The sequence below is a fragment of the Tribolium castaneum genome, chromosome 2 (genome assembly GCF_031307605.1).
Source record: "Tribolium castaneum strain GA2 chromosome 2, icTriCast1.1, whole genome shotgun sequence".
Classification (NCBI taxonomy): domain Eukaryota; kingdom Metazoa; phylum Arthropoda; class Insecta; order Coleoptera; family Tenebrionidae; genus Tribolium; species Tribolium castaneum.
Genome location: NC_087395.1, coordinates 5,744,899 through 5,767,569, shown reverse-complemented (window position 1 = coordinate 5,767,569; position 22,671 = coordinate 5,744,899). Strand labels below are relative to the sequence as shown.

Genomic DNA, 22,671 nt, shown 5'->3' with positions numbered 1-22,671 from the left:
TTTCTTTATTTGGAAGTTTCGTTCCAAAACTACATTTTTGTTGACTTTTGTTGAATAATATTATCTGAAATATGATAAGATTTAGATTTATGGACGCCATTAATGCTTCGGTTTTCATTATTACATTTTCTTTGTGATTTTGACGTTTTAAAACTTAGTGGGGCTTTTGAATTTTACAATATGCTTTATTTATCACTGCTTTTTTTAAATCTGCAAGTGTACATAAATTGTTCTTTTGAGGTTCAATATCTTGGCTCCTGGCGACCTGTTCTTGTTCTTGTTCCAAAGTATCATAATCATAATCAACATTGACATATTGCAGATTAGAAAAGAATTGAAAGCTGGTTGAAAATACATTAGCACCCACGTTTCGTGTTTGTTAAGTAGGTGAAAATGGTGTTTTTGTTGGAAATAGTTTGTCTAGTTTTGTCGAAACGTTATCTGCACATCTCCAGTCATGTGTAACAAGAATAAGATATAGTGCCAGAAGAAATAAGAGAGACGGAATGATGGGATCGAGTGGCGGGCCTCCTCATTACACGGTGGGTAGCGATAGTCACGACTTTGTAATGTGTGTACACATACCAGTCGATAATAACTTTTATTACGAACCATCTTAAGTATTGTACATCTTGTTTTAGTCCGGGGGTTTCGCACTTTTCTTTACGATTTATTTTCTTCGGTACTGCCTCAGGCCATTCGATTGCTGACCGATTCGAGAAGTTATTTATTATAATAGCAGAGCCGATGCTAAATATTCGATACGATTATTTACAACAATGCTAAGCGAGAAAGTAAGTAATGAAATTCAACATTTATCAATTTATTACAGCTAATAAATCTTGAAGTAACCGTGAGCGATTTTTCTAAAACGGACGCTGACTCGCAGGTTCATTATTCTGGGGCGTATCGCATATTTCTTTGCGATAATCACTTCTCAACGAAACGCGTTTTACTTGTTGCATAACGTTCAGTCGTATGCAACCAGATATACACATTATCGTCGCTCTTTTGACATTGTATGTACTTTAGATAGGTCTTGTATTTCAACAAGTGTTTTGTGAAGACTTTAAAATCACTTCGAATGTGAAAAATACCTACTTGGGTTTTAGGTATGTTGTAACATATTACAATTTGGTTCCACGTTTATTAAGAGAATTCAATTTTGAGTAATTTTACCACTTCTTGCATTATTTCATCTAAATTATAGTTACCTAACCTGATTAAAAAATAAGCCAATTGGAACAAATTAAGTCGAATAGTTAAATTTAGAACAAAATATTTTGAAGTTATCAGCAATGATTATTTTTTTAAACGAAAGTTTTATTAAAAATTTTTGATTTTTGGCATTCATTGTGCCAAAGCGCACAAGCAAAAATTAGCAAATTGGAGCTTAATTTTAATTAATTTGTTTTTACGAGAAGGCATTTTATTAAAAAAAAAATAATAAATTCAGTCGTGTTTGTGTTTAACAGAAAACCTCTTAAAATACGTAAAATACAAGAAAATGAAAGATAAACGACAAATTTTGCTTTTCTTGAAATGTAAAACAAACAGCTTTCAAAAGTTACATATCTGAAAGCTGAGAAATTTAATTTAAGAATAGGTATATTTTTGTAATTTTTTATATCATGTATCAAGGCACAGTGGAATAAAGTAAGTTCAATGTTGGTGTTTTCGTTTAGTAGTCAGACTATAGTAAAAATAGTATACCTAGGGTCAGGATATATTCAATATAAATTAAATACAAAATCAGAATAAAGTCAGTATAAGCAAAGTTTATAGTGAAAAAATCTTCTGATTTTTTGGGACTCATTCAGAAATAATATACACATTTTACCTTAAATTATATTTTTCATGAGTTGAACCACTTCAAGTTTCAATTGACGGACTTTTTTTTTAAGAAATAAACATATTTTAAAATCAGCAAAATAAAATTAAATCGGCCAGTTTTAGCTTTTCTGGAATGCAAAAAGGTATGCCAAGATTCATCAGCTTATCTTCTTATCTTCACTAAGTTCTTCAAACTAAGATGAAGAATTAAGTTCAGAATATTTTTCTGTAATTTGCCGCATCAGTACTAAATATACAATCAGTATAAATTCAGTACAATGTCAGGATAAAGCTGGTTTTAAATCAGTTAGAATCAAGTTTAAATTAATTTAAAATAATAAAAAAGCAAAGTTAAAATAAATTCATAGCAAAATCAGCATAGTACAAAATCACTAGTTTTTATCTGTTTCGATTATTTGGGATTTAGTTCGGAAAATATATTTTTTTTAAAAGCCAGATAATTAAACTTGCGAAAATAAGTTCTTTAAAAGCAAATTTTGAAATGTTAAATTAAATTTAGAATACAATTTTGCACATTTTTCCACATTTGTTAAAGTACTGTCTTATAAAAAATAAGAGGTAAAAAAATATTACAATTTCTGGAAAGACACTACCTTTAGCGAAATAATCCAAGTCTATTGAAAACTTTTTTAATTTTTTAAATATTCTAAGTTTTCATTTCAAAATTAGCCAACATGTTAATATTGAAAAGATTATGATCAATTATTTGTTTATTTTATTTATGAGAATATAAATTAAACCCTTTTTTAAATAAATGCGATTTTTGTTGAAAAGTAAGCTGATTCAAACAAAACATGCAAAATTTTTTTATGTTGAAACCTGTATCTTTTTGTAAGTTGTATAACTCTATCAATCATTTATTTATTATTTCGTAATATCTATAGCAATAACGAGAATAATATTCTATTGATACAATTTTCGTATAGCATAGAATTATAGATAATACTATGCTATAGTGCTAGTTATTGTTACCAGCAAAAATTGAAAGAAGAAATACAGGGTGAGCACAATAGTGGGTTATTTCTGACACATCCCCAGATGCAACCAAAAATACTAATTGCACTTACCACATCGATACTTTGGTTAAATTAAAAATTTTGTATTTGTGTACTTATTAAAAATTTAAAAAGCTTGCCTCGATCTGCCAGAGGTGGAGATAAATTTGAATAAAATTATGCCTAACAAAAGTTTACTAACTTGAGTTGTTTTATTTTGACCGAAATTGAAAAAGTAATGGGAAGGAACTAAGAAAAATCTTAATACTGTTGCTTGTAACACTTGCCTTGCCGAAGCAGTGGTATAATGAGCTGCGACAGCACGTGGAATTAATTATTTTAGTTATTTATCGTCCTAATTATGCCCGAAATATTTATTAGGAAATAAAGAGGAGGCCGCAAAGTCCCTCGTTGATAATAATTTATCGCCGCTGCCGTGAATATCATAAAACAATCGCTAACAAGTAGTTCCAATTCCAGGAATTTTAAATTCCCAAACAGTTTAAAATGTTTTGAACACGAAACGAAATCTATTGCTTGCCTCCGACTATACGTTAAACGGGAAAAAAAGTCTGAAAAAATGTCAACCGCTCTCAGGTATACCTACATCGTCTTCTCTCTCACGACTCCAATTCTGGGATCCAGGTGACTTATGACGATTGTTTCTACAAACAATTGCAAGCACGCTCCGCTTGTTTATTTAGGCGGGTTGTATTTATTTACCTTGCCTACTTATACCATTGTTAAACTAATTGTTTATTTACATATTTTCAAATCGATTATTTGATTTATTCGGCTTATGCGAGCATAAATGGGCCATTATTTCGCTCCACTATTAATTACCACAGCGATCTGATCGTAATTTGTGGCTTTGTGGCGACCTTTTCGGAACCATTTGATGTGGATCAGGTTAAAGTTCACACCTCTTGAGTTAATGAGACTCATTAAACCTCATTGTTGCGGATTGTCTCCGGTGGGCCACTCCTATACTCTGCCGAACCCTAAATTGATTTTGGATGATTAATGTTGGACCATCGATCCATCCATCAAACTCTTAAGTGGAAGCATTCACCAGAAGCAGAGGCGGGTCGTGACAACAAACCCAAATACTTACACAAACACCCGAGTTTAACGATTTTTCATTTTCCACTTGACTTTACAAAATTTGTTGTGCTCCCTTGTGTCTCACTTAACCCTTTAAAGGTATTGATTAGTGAACGCTTTATTGCATTTTTTCGGATACGAGTCGCTTATGGCCTGTTGAACAAGAACTACTGTGTCCGAAACAGTACTCTCTGCAAGGGGCCACATCATTAGTTTACATATATTTAACTCTCCTGGTGCTGCTGCTTATTGCCATCAGCGATTGCTTTCATTTTAATACACAGTTGCCACCTAGGAGTTCGTTTTCAGATCGATTTAATCTAACACCACTAACTAACCGCCGGTTGGAAGGAAAACCATTAAAATCACTACAGCAACATGTTATGTAATCTTGTTAATGGGACAGATATTGAGGAGTTTGAGCGAAAATAAAACGACCAAAGCTTCAACAAGGCGATAAATTGACAACTGATCGCAAAAATTGTTTGGAGTTATTAGTGACAGGAATGACTAAATCTCACGAATGCCGTTTCTGGTTATTATTGTAATGTTTCACGGAACAAGTTTTAGGACCAAAGATTGCAAAATTGCATTTTCTACAGGGTGGCCCAAGGGTGCGTAATCGGTCTACAACTTTTTTATTATTTAAAATATAGCTATGCCGTTTTCATTATGCGATAGTCCGACTTAAAGTTCACAAACTAATTTTTTTTTATTATATACAAAGGATGTTGTATACCGTGTGGTGAACCAAAGTTGCATTTTTTAAAATGGAACTGCTTATATATGTTTGCATAATTGGATTACACGTAAAAAAAATAATGTAACTTTATATAAATTATTATAGGTCTATCTCTTCATATCAGAATTATTCAACTTTTTGTTATAAAAAAGACGAGTTTTTAAGAAATCACTGCGAAGTTGTCTGTTAGTATTTTCCGACAAATTTGCAATAGAAAAAAAGAATAGTCGACTTTTACTTGAAACACGCAGACAATGTACAGGGTGTGTCAAAACGCAAAAAGTTGAATAACTAATTTTTTTCAAATAGAACAGCCTGTGTTTTTTATATGTAGCGATAACATTTTTCGTAAGCTATCTAATGATATGCTATTTGTATAGCAAATCTGAAATATTTCAAATGTTCAAAAAATTTTTTTATTTATTTATTTTATTATTAATTCTTGATGAATAAATTCATTTATGTATCAAGTAATAATTAGATTACTAATGCAATTAGTCACATTAGTAAATATCAAAAAATAAATTACCATTTGACTTACCAGATTGTAGGATAACAAATTTTCTTATAATATATTTTTTTTCAAATCTCGAAGAATATTTTAAATTTACTATGCAAACCTCATACCGTTAGAAAGCTTATCAAAAATGCTATCGAGACATGAAAAAAATACGTGGTGTCCTGATTGAAAAAAATTAGTTCGCGTTTAGAAGTAACATTATTTTTTGCGTAGAATCCAATAATGCAAAAATATATTGTCTGTTCCATTTAAAAAATATAACTGTAGTTCACCATTCTGTTACAACATCCTGTGTGTAATAAAAATATTTTTAGTTAGTGGACTTTAAGTCGATCTATAAGAATATAAAAGGAGCAGGGCAATATTTCAAATAGCAAAAAAGTTTTAGACTGATTACATACCCCTGGGTCACCCTGTACACCAGTTGTTCTATCTAAATCTTTCATTGTATACAACCATAATTCGTTATCAACTTTGTTATTTTAAATGGAAAGTTATTTTTTATCACAAATTTAGTCGTTTTCTAAATCTTTTTTGAAAATTTTTAGATTTGCATCTTCGACTTCAAAAATCGATAACTCTGCCGTTTTTTGAAGATTTTGAAATCTTTTTTGGCTTATTTGAAAGAGGTTTAGATGTTTTCTTTGGTGTTTTCATATTTCTAAAAAAAGTTAGCATATCTCAAATTTTTAAGACAATGTTTGCAGAACTTCAAACGCATTTAACTCAAAATTTTTAAATGAAAAGCTAAAATTTTTATTTAGCTATATGGTAGAGAATTTAATTCTGCATCGATCTGTATAACATTACCTATACCTATGTTTAATAGTTTTCAAATTATATAAACTTTTTGTTGTTATTGAGAAATTTATTTGCCGTAGCTCTATTGGCATCTTCTCTCTTCTCTCTTCCCTCTTCTCTCTTCTCTCTTCTCTCTTCTCTCTTCTCTCTTCTCTCTTCTCTCTTCTCTCTTCTCTCTTCACTCTTCTCTCTTCTCTCTGCTCTCGTCTCTCTTTGCTTTTCGCTTTTCGCTCTTCGCTCTTCGCTCTTCGCTCTTCGCTCTTCGCTTTTCGCTCTTCGCTCTTCGCTCTTCGCTCTTCGCTCTTCGCTCTTCGCTCTTCTCTCTTCTCTCTTCTTTCTTCTCTCTTTTCTCTTCTCTCTTTTCTCTTCTCTCTTCTTTCTTCTCTCTTCTCTCTTCGCTCTTCGCTCTTCGCTCTTCGCTCTTCTCTCTTCTCTCTTCTTTCTTCTCTCTTCTTTCTTTTCTCTTCTCTCTTCTCTCTTCTTTCTTCTCTCTTCTCTCTTCTCTCTTCTCTCCTCTCTCTTCTCTCCTCTCTCCGCTCTTCTCTTTTCTCTCTTCTCTCTTCTCTCTTCTCTCTTCTCTTTTCTTTCTTCTCTCTTCTCTCTTCCCCCTTCTCTCTTCTCTCTTCCCTCTTCTCTCTTCTCCCTTCTCTCTTCTCTTTTCTCTCTTCTCTCTTCTCTCTTCTCTCTTCTCTCTTCTCTCTTCTCTCTTCTCTCTTCTCTCTTCTCTCTTCTCTCTTCTCTCTTCTCTCTTCTCTCTCCTCTCTCCTCTCTCCTCTCTTCTCTCTTTTCTTTTCTCTTTTCTTTCTTATCTCTTCTTTTCTTCTCTTCTCTTCTCTGCTCTGCTCTTCTTCTTTATTTAAAAACTGTCAACGATTTGAGGATATCTTGATGAAATCATGAAAAAATTTGGTGTACAAATTACTCTACGGATTACTCTTCGATTTAAATTGAAATTACTTTTAAACGACACATTTAAGCGGTGCATAATAGCAGTAAAAGTAGTGTTAAGTGGGCAAAAACGAAATAACACAAAAAATCTGCTACGGAAAAGCTGCAAACAAAAATTTGAAAAAAATTGACGTAGCTATCCGATTTTTGTAATCATCTGATTAAAAGATGTTTTTTGCAACAACTGCACACATTTGTATCAGATGGTTTTTAAACAGACTGTATAAAAATAGTTGTTTTTCAAGTTGCCTATGCGTCAGAATTAATGATCCTATTATATTATTATACAAGACGATAAAATTTGATTTGAGACGAAGATTATGGTGAATTTTATTGTCGTGTACAATACAAAATTTTGTTTTATCTTTTATGATTTCGAGTGAGTTGCTGAGTTATTTTGATTGACAAATATAATCGTCAAAAAATTCAATTATGAAGAAAAAGTTAAAAACATTAAGCAACACTAGCTTTGGGCTGTGGAAACGTTTCTCTGGACGATAATATTTCATTTTACTGTGAAGAAAATCGTGGATAAAATACCATTTTATTGTTTACGATGGAGTAAAAAATTGTTCTCTACTGGCATCTTTCCAAATGACTAACCAATGTAATGGAAAAATGCTTCGATGTATGTTTTTTCAAATTGAACATAAGGACTATATTCAGAGTTAAAAAAGTGTCTCTGTATATAAATACAAAAAAAAATTGTGAAAGGTTGGTAATGATCTGTTGTGGATGATTCAAAAGTGATAAAATTTAATGTGTAACATGTAATTTTTATATTTTTTAAGTGCCGGCAGTATTTTTTGTAACCTTAATCCACCGTTTAGGGTGCAATTTATGTACACCTGCTGACTTTCTCTATAAAGCACAAATTAAATTTTCATACGTTAATATCCATTTTTAGAGAAAATATTTTATTGGTTTTGATATTAATGGCCAACAAAAAATTAATAAATTAAAGTTTTGGTAAAATAAAAAAGAGAGATACTCAACTTAATGAAGCCAAAATAACTGATCACCACAAACACAAATGCCAAGTTGAAAACTAAACTCTTGTTTCTTTACCTCTTGCGAAACTTATTTGCACGAAATTCAATCTAGCCTGGGAAAAAGTGAACTCTAGCATCGGATTAGCAGCTCTTCTAACAATGCTCATTGATGAGTTCTCGTTGAACGTGACCTTTGGCGTAATCCTGAAACGTGCTCGAAAGTTGGAAGTTAGTTTTTGAGTAGAATTAATTGCAGTTCAGTTGTGTTGTTTTTAATAAATATTGCCACCCATCAGACACGCTAGCGTGTCGGTAGTGTAGCAATTAATAACTATCTAGTTACACCAGTGTCCAGTTGTGTAAAACCGTAACGTGATACGTGGACCAAAGTGGTGTAGTTTGAAATATCTCGCATCGTGGTAATGTGAAGTTATAAGATTGGACCAGATAGCAGGAATAATATTAATTTGGTGAATTTGGTTGCCGCACGGTGGCAGCATTCTCGCACCAGGACGATCACTCTCAGCACGCTTGATCCTTATCGGAACGATATTAGATTTAAGTGGTGTCGTAAAATAGCCTATTTGATAACTTCGATCGGGGATCTCAACAGTTTCTTTAATATTTTCAAGTAATTAAAATAATTACGTCATTAACCGTTAATCGGCGGTGTTGGCTACTGGCCAGGGCCGGATCACACTTCTTTCTTCACTTGAATTGCTATTTTTTATTAATTTTTTTTTAAATATTTTTACCGGTTAGTGAAGTTTTCTAAGATTCAGTCTCTAGTCACCTTTGTACAGTTACGATAAAAAAATGACACCCATACCAACCGGGCCGAATAGTAAAAGTTCGTCTAAAATCTTTTAGGTCATAAATTTCAACAAACAGGTTAGTTTACAAACTGTGCAGCTAGTTTCCACAATATGTATCTAACCAAGCGTTTACATTTTAGACGTGTTATTCTTTTTGATCGTGACTGTACCTTTTTGTAGTTTACATTTTGTAAAGATAACTTTTCTAGAGTTCTAATTCTAGACAAGGAACATTTTACTCTTTATAAAGACTTTATCTCTTAATATTAAAACATTCCTCTGCAAATTATTTAAAAATTTTGTAAATTTTTTTTAGTAAAAATTTATTGAGGAATCTTAGGCTTTGATTTTTCTAGCTTATAATATTTCACTCTGTATAAACTATCTTATATTTTTTTCATGGAATATGTACATATTTTATCTATGATTAATTATTCTATCAATTTTTTTTATGATTTTGTTTCTTTATGCTATGAATTGTGTACCTTTTTATTTGCCATTTTATTTCAAGACTTTTTATTAATTATTACCATCATTATAATACTTACTATACTAATTTGATTGAGAATCCTAGAAGTTAACAAATTATGAAAAAGTGAGTAGCTTAGAAAAAGTCTACAAGATGTAAGTGATTACTTATTTGGTGATTAAAGGATAAGTGATTTTCTACTTTCAGAACATTCTTATTATTTTTTTCCTATATTTTTCAAGAAAAGATGAGGACAAAAAGGGAGCAGAGATTCTTTAAGTCAAAATAAAGCGATTCAGCTTATCAAGTTGAACCTATAATCCAAACTTTATTTTCGTATTTCTTTAATAACTTTCTAATGAAGTACCAATTTTTATGAAATCTGCTATCAAAACTACATATCTTGGTGCTTTTTTTTTAATTGTATAGTATTAAATTTATTAACAACATTTGAGGCCATTATTTTTAAACTATTTGTATGTTTTATAAATATTTTCTATTGACCTTGGTTTTGGATTAAAATTTATTTAAGTATACGTGTCAAAATTTCGGACATTCGCCAATTATTATTATTGGTGTAAAAGATTTGTGTTCTTTAGGACCGGTTTATAGAGAGATCTGTTAAAATTTAATTCGTTGTTAAAAGTTAATGACGCAATGGACTAATCATATTGCTTCAATTTGGTCACGTGATCAGTTAATCATGCATTTAATTGCAGTTTAAACTAATGTCGCTTTTATAAACCGCTTCTTAATTTATTAGTTATTAATTAGTTATTACTAATTTTCTAAAACGACAGCGCAGATTTAATTACTTGTGTTGCGTAGACATCGAACCATTCTTAAAATATTTTAAATGTGTGGATTAATGTTTTTTTTTTTGATTCATTTATTTACTAGCTATATATTGTTAACTGACATAAACGTACACAAAGTAACTAAAACCAAAATTAATAAAAAAAAATTAAAAACATTACCTAATAATATTTGGCGAACCTCCGAAATTTTGACACGTCTACTTAAAGTATTATTTTACTCCAAAACTAAAACCAATATAAAAAATTATGGGATACAGAAATTGCTAAAAAACACTTAATGTATCTTTTGAATAAAAAACGTGTTACGCTATTCGAATAGAGTACAACAATAATATGTACTGAAATGTGTCAAATTGAAAACAAGAAATTACTCCAAAAATTGTGGTTTTGAGAGCAAATTTCTTGTACCAAATTTTATAAAAATCGATTATACTATTAAGAAATTATTACAGGAAAAACTGACTGAACCAAAAGTAAAGCACAAAATTCATATATTTGTTATGAGTTATTTAAAAAAAAACTCAAACAAATCGATTTTATTTTTTTAAATGCTACATTTTGACACCATTATTACATATCTAACGTCATTCGTTCTTGAATAATATCGTACTTTTTAATTTTTTTAAATGACAACTGACATTTTTATTTTGTTATTTAGATAGTACACATTTTTATGTCTCTGGTATGCATAAAAAAATAAAAAAAAAATAAAAAAGAAGAAAATAAAATAAAAAGCTATTAAGAATATTATACTTAAGAACTTTTTGTTCTTACTTTATTTTATAAGGGGTGATTGTTTTTAGTTATGTTTTTGTATCGTTGAGGTGACATACTAAGATGACATATTACAAAAAAAAAAACAATGGGGTCTTAAAAAATGAGTCAAAAATAAAAAGATAAAAACTATTATGTTTAATTGGCGATAATTTTTAATTTTTTTACATATATTTTTTTGATTTTAATTTTTTTTAATTTCTTTTACTTCCAAAAAAATTAAGATTTGTAGTATCTAAAGCAGTAAACAAAAATGTCGGTTGGCATTAAAAAAAATTAAAAATGGCGTCACAACTCAAAAAACGATCGACATAAGTGTCACAATAATGTCAAAATTTAAAAAAGAAAATCGACCTGTCCTAGTGTTTTTTTAATGACTAAATAGGTTAAATTTGTGCGTTACTTTTGTTCAGACTATAGGTTTAAATCGCTTTATTTTAACCTGGGGAATCACTGGTTTTCTTTTGTCTCTACTTTTTCGTTCCACCCTGTATTTTTTGACTTGGTCTATTGAATAATCCGGTCCTGCTACCGACCGGTTCGTCTTTGTTCCGGAGGTGTTCCAGAAGTGGGATGGCGGTTGTTGACGTGTATTGTGGGCGGAAAACGTGGTATATGTGACGACACGCAGTGTTTAATGACATGTTAAAGCATTAACAAAGCGACAGTCGTTAAATATTACATTATATTGATGAGAAAAAGCGGATTCTCGCTTGGAATTTATAATTTTGGGGATTTCGGTGGCTTAACGATGTGATAATTTCAATTCAATTTATTGCACCATACATTAGTTTTATGTATTTTATGCTAATTAAACAATTAATGAGATTCCACTGGTCCTTTACCTGTCTTTATTTAGAATTCTAAGAATCGATATAAAAAATACAGCGAGACTCGCATCGGACGAAAAATATTTTTAAATGCGTTTTTTTCTTCAACAAATACCGGTGTTTCGTATAAGTGTCTTTATAATTAACAAATTTTTCACGTTGAAAGTGGCATATTTAAAAACTTACCTACATCCATTTTAAACAGCATTTCTGAACATTAATTCAGCATTCCAGACAACGCGGGCTTGAAACACCATCTCACTGCACCATGGATCTCACCGCACACCATTTTGATCAACAAACATATTATTATACATCTTTGTCACCTTGATTTTTCACACCTGACTGCGAAATGTGAAATATTTTCAAAAATTTAAACTAATAAAGTATTTTTTCAGAACAGTTTTTTTGCAAAGTCATTAGTTTATTGTGCATTCTGAACTTAGTATATGACAGCGTGTACGTGATTTTTAGACAAAAACTGTTACTCTTTTGATTAACAGTTTTAGACGAGGATCGACTTCACGCACAAATATTTCTGAACACTGTGTATACGAGTAAACTTTTGAAAAAGCAGGGAATGTGGTGGATAATTATTAAGAAACTAATAACACGTTGCAAGACTGGAAAGTTCTAACTTATAAGTAATAATAGATTGAGAGAAATATTTAGGACTTAATAAACTGTAAATGACTTGTAACTGTTTATGTTGTTAATTAATTACTGTAATTACATAAATAAGTAAATAAATACATATGTGATTTAGTTGATCTTATTTACAATACATATTTATTGTTTCTATGATAGGCTGAGAAATTTTTAGGTGAATCTACTTGTGTTCGAAAAAAAATCCAAATGTCTAATTGAAACGATTAGCTAAAAGGAACTATAAAATTTATATTATTTTTGACTAAAGTTCTGCTCATTAGGGATGGAAGAAAGTCTTGAGAATACTCGTAACGTTTATTGCATTACTCCGCTATTGCGTTGACATTTTTCAGAATTGTCCAAAAATTTGTTCACTATTGGAAAGTATAATTTGAATCTGAAGTAATTTAGAGTAGAGAAATCGAACAACAAATTTAGGGCCGGTTTATTGAAAGCTTTGTTATAATTTAATTCGTTGTTAAAAGTTAACAACGCGAATGGACCAATCAAACTTGTTCAATTTGGTCACGTGATCAGTTAATCACGCATTTAATTGCAGATTAACTTAATGACGTTTTTTTAAACCGCTCCATAGTCTTTGTCGGTAAGAAGAAAAGTTTACCTACTTATATTCGTGATCGAATTTCTACTATGAAATCAAAATCTCTGCTTTATAAAGTGTATTTAGTGTTGCATTTTTACCTGGTCAGGGGCGGAGTTTTAATTGAATAATCTTGTATTAAGTATATTGGATAAGTAGGTGTGTTAATGAGTCATTTACTTATTTAGTTACTTAAGCCACATTTTTTAATAAAAAATATTTTAGGTTCGCACGTTCACCTTTACCTGCTGGTACAATTTACGTATTACTGCTTCTGGAAAAATTCTACAGAAATAGTGACTTAGGTGCTTCATAATTTATTAATATTTTTGATTTGTTTTTTATGCCGTAGTTACTGATTTTTCAGAGAAAAAAAATTAGCTTCCAGCAGGTGAGTAAAGTACACTCAAACAACTTGAAAATGTCGTGTCCACCTAGTTATAAGCTGTTTCAAAACTTGTGCCGCTCTACTCAATTGAATCCTCTGTTAATAAATGGCAAATTTGTCAGTTGTGAAATCAATTATTTTTTTTTAAATTTCGGTGAAATTCAACTGAATTTTACACTTTGCAAGAAAACACTCTTATTATCGAAGCTTATTTCCGAATTCGAGACTTAATAAATGAAGAATGGCAATATTCGATATCTAAATACCTATCATTAGTTCTATGAAGCGGCATTTTCTGATTTTACATGAGAAATTCACAGACGACTAAATGAGAATAATTAAAAATCACTTTGTACTTTTAATGAGGAATCTAATCATTAATACATAACAATTTTACAATTTTATCAATCTTATTTAAAAAAATAATTCGGTAAAATGCGACGTTGTTTAGGAACAGTTAATACATCTCATTTATTAATTTTTTATTTTATTTATAATTTAAAGATCTTCGGGCGAGTAAACTAGACATAAATCAACATTTTTTTTAAGTAAATGTTATCATGTTATCAATAAAATTGAACATTGGCTTTTTATACTTAACGATTATTAATGAAATAAAATTTTAACACAAGATATATTTAAAACGGCTTAAAATAAATGTGGCTGTATGCAGTAGTTTTACTTCTTTTGCAGATGAATTGTAAGTTATCACCTGTGGGTATCTACATAAGAGTACCCAAATAATAAAGACCAGTTTAATGACAAGACATTTTTAACTTTATCAGGTGTACCTGCAATTACGTAAATATGAGTATGTACTTTTTTATTACGCAATATTTAGTGAGCTAAAAAAATTTTACTAGATTTTTTTTACCATGCGTTACTATTTGACAAATATTATCATTCTCCAAGTGAATACGTTAGTTAAAAGTCAGCCTGTGTTTCGGAAACCACAATTACTCTAATAAAGCAATTTAAGTTATTTATCGACCTGTAATCTACTATACTATAATATAAACAATAGAGGCATATTGAAGTAATTTTGCTTACAAGAAATTGGGTGAGAAATTTATCTACTTATTCTTTGTAGATGACAAAAGTGTATCCACTTGAATTTGACATTTGAAATATGGAATCAGAACGTATGCTTTGCTAGAAGTATTTTGTGTTGCATTTTTAGCAGGTCAGGCGCATTGTTTTAAGTGAATAACTCTGTAATTAGTCAATAGGTACAAAATGTTAGTAATACTGGGTGATTTAAAAAAAAACAACTATTCCAAATATCTCAGAAAAAAAAATAGTTTTTATTCAGGAGGGCACTTTTTTCTGTACTTTTGAAAGTTGTAGCACCATTCTTTTTGTAATACAAACAACCTCTTTAGAATGTTAATGGCCATTATTTTTCTTAAATTGTGTACTTTATAGGGTGAACAACGTAGAAGACGCGATAACATAAACATATAATGTTTATGTATAATAATTATTTAATACGAAGAGGTGCATACCTACCTGACTTAAAGGGCTTTTGTAATCTTTTTTTTATTCCTTTCTCATTGGAATTAGAGCAAACTCGCGTTCTCTTTTTCTGAAGTGTTTTAAGTTATCATGTCGCCTCAGGCAACTAGACGAAATATATTTTAACACATCCTGTACATACTATTTGTTGCTTTAACAAATATGTTGACAAACCATATTACTAATTGCATTTGTAAAAATAGTTCAAGAAAAGATCTACTTTTCTATTTCTCTGCAAATGAAAAATAAAAGTTATTGTATAATAAAAATAAATAAAAAAAATGTGTTTTTATTAACAGTAGATCAAAGCAATACCTTGTAGGTAAATGGTATCGGTAAAATGATCATATGATGCCTAGTTAGAAAAGCCTTAAACTTTTTGTGTTCAAACTTTCGAGATTGTACTGTAGTTGGGTAAGTAAAAATAATAAAAAATTGAAATAAAATTTTAATATACTTAGAAGTAATGTTGAAAATGAATGCAACTGAATAGTATTTCTTTTCTCCGATGATTTGTAACCTGTGTTTAGATAAATAGGGGGACCTAAATAATTAAGGTTGGTTAAAACACGACATTATCAATTTTATCGAGTGTACCAGCAATCGACGTATTGTATAATAAAAAAATAAAAAAATGTTTTTTATTAAACAGTATTTCAAAGCAATACCTTGTGGGTATATGGTCTCGGTAATGTGATCAGATGCGTAGTTTGAAAAGTCTTGAATTTTTTGTGTTTACACTTTTGAGATTGTACTGTGTAAGTAAAATAATAAAAAAATAAAATAAAAAAAATTTAATAAAATTTTAATTGACTTAGAAGAAATTTTGAAAATGAATGCAATTGTACAGTATTTCTTTTCTCTGATGATTTGTAACCTGTGTTTAGATAAATGGGAGGACCTAAATAATAACGGTTGATTTAAAATACGACATTATCAACTTTATCGAGTGTACAGCAATTGACGTAAAAAGAAGTATTTTACTAATAAGCCATTAATTAAAATAAAAGAGATTTGAGATGATATACGTTATAGGGAAGCGTAATATTACTATGGGAAAAAATTGATTAATTGATAATACTTTTTTGACTCGAAAAATTTTTTTGAAAAAAGTTAACGTAAATGAACAAAACCATTAGTCTTAATACAGTATGCGTATTTTATTGAAGAGAGTAGGAGCAAAATAAGCACATTGATCACAACTTTTGATATAGCTAGGTCTTCCAGGTGGTTCGGTGTATGAATGAAACCACTAACCGATAACCATCTTGTGCTTGTTTACACTTGAATCGAAATAGAGGCTTACCCAATATTCATGTAAAAATCTCTCGTCTGGCGCATTGTCTAACCGTATTCACATAATCTATCTCAGTAAAGGACACATTGAAAATAAAACAAAACGAATGTAAAGAATCTTCTCATGAGTTTGCGGAGGCCCTGCGGCCGAACGATGACTTGTGCAGCCCCCCGGCGGGCCAGCTAATACCAAGCATGACTAGCTCGATCCCCCGGGCCTATTGTCCGCTAAACAGACCGCAGCGGGACGCCACCTTCACCTACCCTCAATAATCCAATCATAATGTGGCCCCATTAGACGAGGACCCTCGTTATTTGCTCATTTGTCCGCCGGATTACCGATGGCATTTCAACCACCAACAAACAACTCCTCGGCCGTAATCTCGTGGGGTTACGAAATTCGAGGAAGCAGCGGGAGCTGGCCGTGTAACACATCGCATTGCTTATACAATAGTAATTATTAGCATGACATCGGCATTTTCAGACACGATGGGATTTGTAAATGCGAACGAAGCCTTTCAAACAATTGGATTCTAAGTGTACACACTTTTGATAATTTAATTACGGAGGAGAGAGATTTTGAGAGATTTCATGCCAATCATCTTGAAATTTTTAACAGATGGTTTTTAGATCGTGTAAATTAGATTTTAAATTCACACCTGACAGCTTTGCACTACTTACTACAAAAAAGTTGATGGTAATGGAGGAACCCAGATTGGGTTCTGGTTTAATTCACCAGGCCCCGATGATGATTGTTGAAAAGCATTTAATTAGTTGAAGAGAACGTACAATTGTTCTAGTCACTGTTGGTGGTAAACGAAAAGTAAAGTTGAAAACTGAACCTTGTGTGTTGATATTATTACATTTATATTTTTTTTAATTTATTCCTACAGATGTTAATATTTTTAGCTATACAGCGTGTCTCAAAATTGGCTAATTCCGGGTTCAGATCGTTGTAGAGAATCACTTCGCTAATCCAAATGTAGAAACAAATTAATGATTAGAGGCTTTCCCTGAAAGATACATTGGTTTGAATGTGCACTTCAGGTTTACTTTGAATTGCGTTTTCTTCAATCGTAGGCAAAATATTTTAGTGGTTATTGTTATTTATTGTCCAGATGATTGTAAAAAATAATAATGTTAAATAATTTCTCGAAAAATTAGCTTTATTCTGGAGTAAACAAATCTTAAATTTTCGTAATTTTGCCTAATTTAATTTTTTTTACTCTAAAATAAAGCTAATTTAAAAACATTATCTACACCATAAATCGCAATAAACAATGAAACTTTTAGCTTACATTGGAAGAAAACGCAATTCAAATAATATTCTTCAAATCAGAGTATCATTGTGGGGAAGTTTCCAACCTTTTTTTTTCTATACTTGGACTACTGAAGTAATTCTCTACAATGCTCTGAACTGAGAATTCGCCAATTTTGAGACACCTTGTATAATTGTTATTAATTAATTAAAGTAGAATATAGTTTAGATTTATATTAAACCTGTGTTAGTAAGTTAGGTGTTAATCTTTGTGTTAAGCTGCTGATTTTGTTCGATTAAGCTTACTTTTCAACAATTATCGATGTTATTAAGAACGTTTAATTTATGCCAGGTAATGTTTTTTATTTTTTTTTGTTCAGTCTGCTACGTTTTGTGGTTGAATTATTGCTCTCAGTCTATTAATTAAATAAATAAAATTAAGTTCACAGTTTTGTTTCGGAACTTTTCATTCAACTAAATTTATTTTTGAACAAAACTGGTCTGCGAGTAAGATATTGTTTGTTTAATTTATACAAAAATATGCTTTGAGATAAGTTGTTTTGGCTTTTTGTGCTCAATCTGTTTGTTTTTAAAAAGTTTGTATAAAAACCCGTTTTTTAAAAATCCACTTGTATAAAAATATTAGTAATTTTTATCCTGATTTCTTATTATAGCAATGATTGTTGTAAGAATGCTTGTTATGGGTTTAAATCAGAATTTTAAAAATTGAAAAAATATGTTCTATATTTTATTTTTTACTTTATTTTGTTCAAAAAAAAACAAGACGTTTCAAAGATGCTTTGTCACAAAACAACTTCTAAGTTTGTATTTTTAGGTATAGTTTGTTCGACTGGACTTAATGTTTCAACTCATTATGTCCGATGTTAATAAAAGGTAAATAAAAGGTAAAATGAATAAAATCTCATATTTTAAGCGATGCAGAAATTTGCATAAATATACATAATGCATAATGAAATGATGGGGACAAAAACAACCAAAGATTCTCCAAGTCAAAATAATACGATTTACAACTTACCTCTATACCAGGTTACACCGTTTAAAAAGTTCGAGGGCGCTAATGTTCAAAAATTATTTTGTTTTTTTAATAGTAAATTCTAAATGAAATAATCGATTTTGATGAAATTTGGTTAAGTAATTTGTCATCAAAACCACATGTTTTGGTGGTATTTCTTTTGATTTTATGTTATTGTAAAGTATTTACCTGTCAACTATTGAACACATTTTAGAACATATTTCGAAAAATCTTTTATTTCTGAACACTTTATATTTTATTAAATTTTTGTATAGGCTTTGGAAAAACAATTATGTAAAAGTGTAAATATGTATTTCGGACGTTCGTCAATTATTGTTATTGGTTTTAAAAAAGCATTTAATTATTTAGTTATTACTCTATTTAATGTAATTGTAAGTGATAATTTTTCCATGAGATTTCAATTAGTTGTGTTGGGTAGAAATCGATCAATTTTTAGAAATTTACAATTTTGTGAAATTAATAACTAATTACATTATTGTTATCTAGCACACACGTACATAAAGGAACTAAAGATAAAATTTAAAAAAATAAGTTAAAACCCAGTAATAATATATGGGCGAAAGTCTAAAATTTTGAAACATTGACTTAAATTAATTTTTTACTCCATTACCGAAGCCGATATAAAAATTTTATAAGTTACAAAAATTGTTGATTAGTGAGTACTTCACAAACAAGAAAAAACAAAAGCTACAGTATGAAAATATATGGTTTTGATGGTAAATTATTTTTACTAAATTTCATTGAAATCGATTATTCCATTAAAAAGTTATTAAAAAAATCGAAAATACTTGGCGCCTTCTAATTTTTAAACGGTACAACTTGGTATAGTGGTAAGTTGGACTAAATCGCTTTATTTTGAGCTGAGGAATTTCTGTTTCTCTGTTCATTATAACCTGTATGTGGAATTTAATTTTTCAGCTTATTTTGTTCAATTTAACGAATTTACCATATTTTATTATGAGAATTTAGAATGTACTCTTTAAAATTTAAAAAAAATCTAATTTTTGCACAATATTCTGATGTTTTTTAATTAACTAACTTTGTAAAATAGACTTCTTCTTCAGAGCTTCTTTGCCAATACAGAATGATGTACATATGTTTGTAGTTTTCGGAAGTACTTCGATTTACCTTATTTTTGTAAAATAGATTTGTTGCCTTTATCAAAAAATTATTTTTGTTAACAATAAGCTTTAAAATGGGTTTGATATTTTGAATTGTTTTTTTTTAATTTGGCTTTTTAAAGGATTTTTTCGCTTTTGTTGAGTTATTTGAAAAATTACATAGCTCTTCAAAGTTAAGTTTTTATGTTAAGTTTTTGATACTTCAGTGCTTTTACAACATTAAACTAATAATAAAAGATGAATAATCGGTACTGTTGCTAAGGAAAACAAATTAAGAATATATACTATTTACTTGTTAAGAATCAAAAATTAAGTTGCTTGAAAAAATCTGACCTTATTATTGCGTTTTTAACTAAACGTTTTTTAGTACCATTCGAGAGTTTGTCAAACACTTATGGATCATTCTTTATACGACAGGGAGAGTCTACTAAAAGATTGTTTTTTGAGTGCCTACCTTAAAAACTAATAATCGCTTTGATGTGAATTTTTTTACAATTCTTTATAACTAATTAGTTAATTAAATACAATTAAGCAGCTGCAAAAATTTGTTTTTTCGTTGGTAACATTTTAAACATTCTTTTTAAATCCTATATTATAAACACTATTTTAAAACACGTTTCCGATAGCTACGTTTTCACTGTTGCTTTTCATAGCAACGTGTTTTAAATTAAAATGTTCCAACAAAAAAAATTTTGGAAAACACTTATGCGAAAACGCTTAAGCGAAAAGTTCTCGCGTTTCTAGGTATACAACTCGCATATGCTCGCTGCATAACGACAGCCTTCGAACTTTAAGCTTGCATTTTCGCACTCGTATTATTAATAACTATATTGTTGTGTCATTTTAGAACAAGCAACGCTCAAATGTTTTGTGATAAAAATTTGTAAAAATGTCTATCCCCAAAAAAATAATTAAGTAATTAAATAAACCTTTAAAATTCAAATGAACGTAATTTTTGTGCTACCAAAAATTTGTATATAAATTCGTATTTGTATAATAAATTTTGTAATTTTGCCTGAAACCATCATAGAAACATTGTTGTTTTAGAGTAGCACTAGAAATTATTATGAAAAACAACTTAGTTGCATTAAAGAAAAAATTACGAAAAACAGAAGGAAAGTTACTGATCCAATTATTCTTGAAATTAAGTGAGCAACATTTCTTAAAATTTTAACAGCTTGCGGTGTAAGAAGCCAGTTGTGAGCAATTAAGACAGAAATGTATCCAAGTAATGTAACTTTTTGCTTGATGAAATTTTTTGGGCCCCTTTAGCCGCACTAAAATCTCTTTCAAGTTGTATTTTTCGTTTTTGCAGTGATGCAAAAGGATGAAACAATGCCATTCTGATGGGCGAAATATAAATACATCACTCGTGAAGAGACTTCTTGTCTGTGCGGCCTTCCAGTTCGAAGAATCCCAAAAAATATGTCGAGGCATTCCAGTCTCATGTAGTAATGAATATTTCAATAAATTTCAACAATTTTAATTTAAAGCGGGCGGCGAAATCAGATCGGACTATCTAAGTCGTTGAAGTGGCGCATCTGCCAAAAAAGCACTAGGCCACCTACTATAGGTTTCAGGGGGGGCCTAGCACACAAAAAGCGGACATAGGCGTGCGACGCGACCAAAAGATGTGCGGAATGCGTTGCTCGACCAGCGCCAAAACACAAATCGACCGCCGCATGCAAACATTCATCTCGCACTGCTTTTTCTACACCACTGATTTATGGATGACGGCCTACAGGCCATTATAGGGAATTTTTATAGGCGGTGGACGGACTAGAACTAAAACGACCAACGAGACTCTTTGCTGCCTTATCGTCCGAATTTACGAGACAACTACTTTTCTAGTCTATTAACTACCATCAATGTCGTTACTCTCATTACAACTAGCGGAATTTGATCTTTAAGACGCTGCTACAGTTAGTACATCCCGATATGCAAATAATAATAGAAGCATTAGGACAAACTATGGCTACACATTAGGCGCTATTAAAACTAAAATATGAAACAATAACCACGATGCTCCCATTATAATAACGACTCTGTTGATTCATATTGTGTGGGCCGATATGGATCCTCCTAACGTATTAAATTATAATTTTGCATTTTTGGCTTATTTTAACTAGTAAAATTTGGAAAACATGCTTAGTTTTATTTAAATACTTATGCAACTTATACAAAAGTTTTGCACCAATGCAAGTTAAATTTAGCAGCAGAATAAATAATAAATCCACGATTGACATAATTAAAGTAACGATTGCTTTTAACTAGTTAACCAGAGAATTTTGCAAAAACAATTAACAATTTTTTTCATTAGAGAGTTTTTTTTTTGAGACGTAAGAAGTCGTATCTATAACTTTATGTTTTTCGTTGTGTTGAATGTTTATGTAAAACTTATTTCAAAAAGTCGTTAAAAAGCAAGGTAAAAAGATTAAAAATAGGTAGAACTGATATTTATACACGGTGTTCGATTTTCCAACTTCACCATGGTGATCTTAGTTACTATAAGAGATACGAGGTCGGTTAAATTAGGACAAAACTGGGCATTTTTGAGCTGTACAATTATCTGAAAAAAAAATTGATGTGCCATTTTTAGAATTTTTAGAATTATTGGAAAAAAACGGAAAGTTTTATTGTTATCCAATTTCAGTGCATAGTAGAATTACAACAGCGCATTTGAATTTTTCGGAGTAAAAAATAAAGCACAAATTAAGAGTTTTTGTAAAAGAAAAGAATTCTGTGTTAAACTAAATCTTTAAGACACGTTCTGAGCTAAGAAAACCCAACAGAAACTTCCAATTTGTGCTCTATTCCACACTAAAAATTTTAAATGCGCTGTTGCAAAAGTCAACTAAGAACTGAAATGGGATATAGGAACGAACTAGACGTTTTTAACTAGGACGTTCTCAGGCACTTTTTTACAAGGAATCTAAATCTGTCATCATACTATCTAAGGCATTCTTGATTCAACTTTGGTTTTTCTTATAGAAGCTATATTCGCTTTTTGTATTTTTGAAAAAGTTTTTTGTTCTAATTACAACGATCTAATCTTGATATGATCTAATTTTAGATGCTGATCGAAATTGAAAAAAAAACATGTTTGCGAAGAGTACTTTGGAAAAAAC

At 30.3% G+C, this 22,671-nt stretch overlaps 1 long non-coding RNA gene across 2 annotated transcripts; it reads right to left on the bottom strand.

Annotated features, from left to right (window-relative positions):
- Window positions 1-6,746: 6,746 nt before the first annotated feature.
- Window positions 6,747-11,949, bottom strand: LOC135265388 (uncharacterized). 2 transcript variants are annotated; one of them, XR_010333033.1, is made up of 3 exons: window positions 11,849-11,949; window positions 8,033-8,160; window positions 6,747-6,879 (listed from the first exon to the last, which is right to left on the bottom strand). It is a non-coding gene; the product is annotated as an uncharacterized LOC135265388 (long non-coding RNA). The 2 variants fall into 2 exon arrangements; XR_010333032.1 differs by having other exon boundaries at window positions 6,760-6,900.
- Window positions 11,950-22,671: the final 10,722 nt, after the last annotated feature.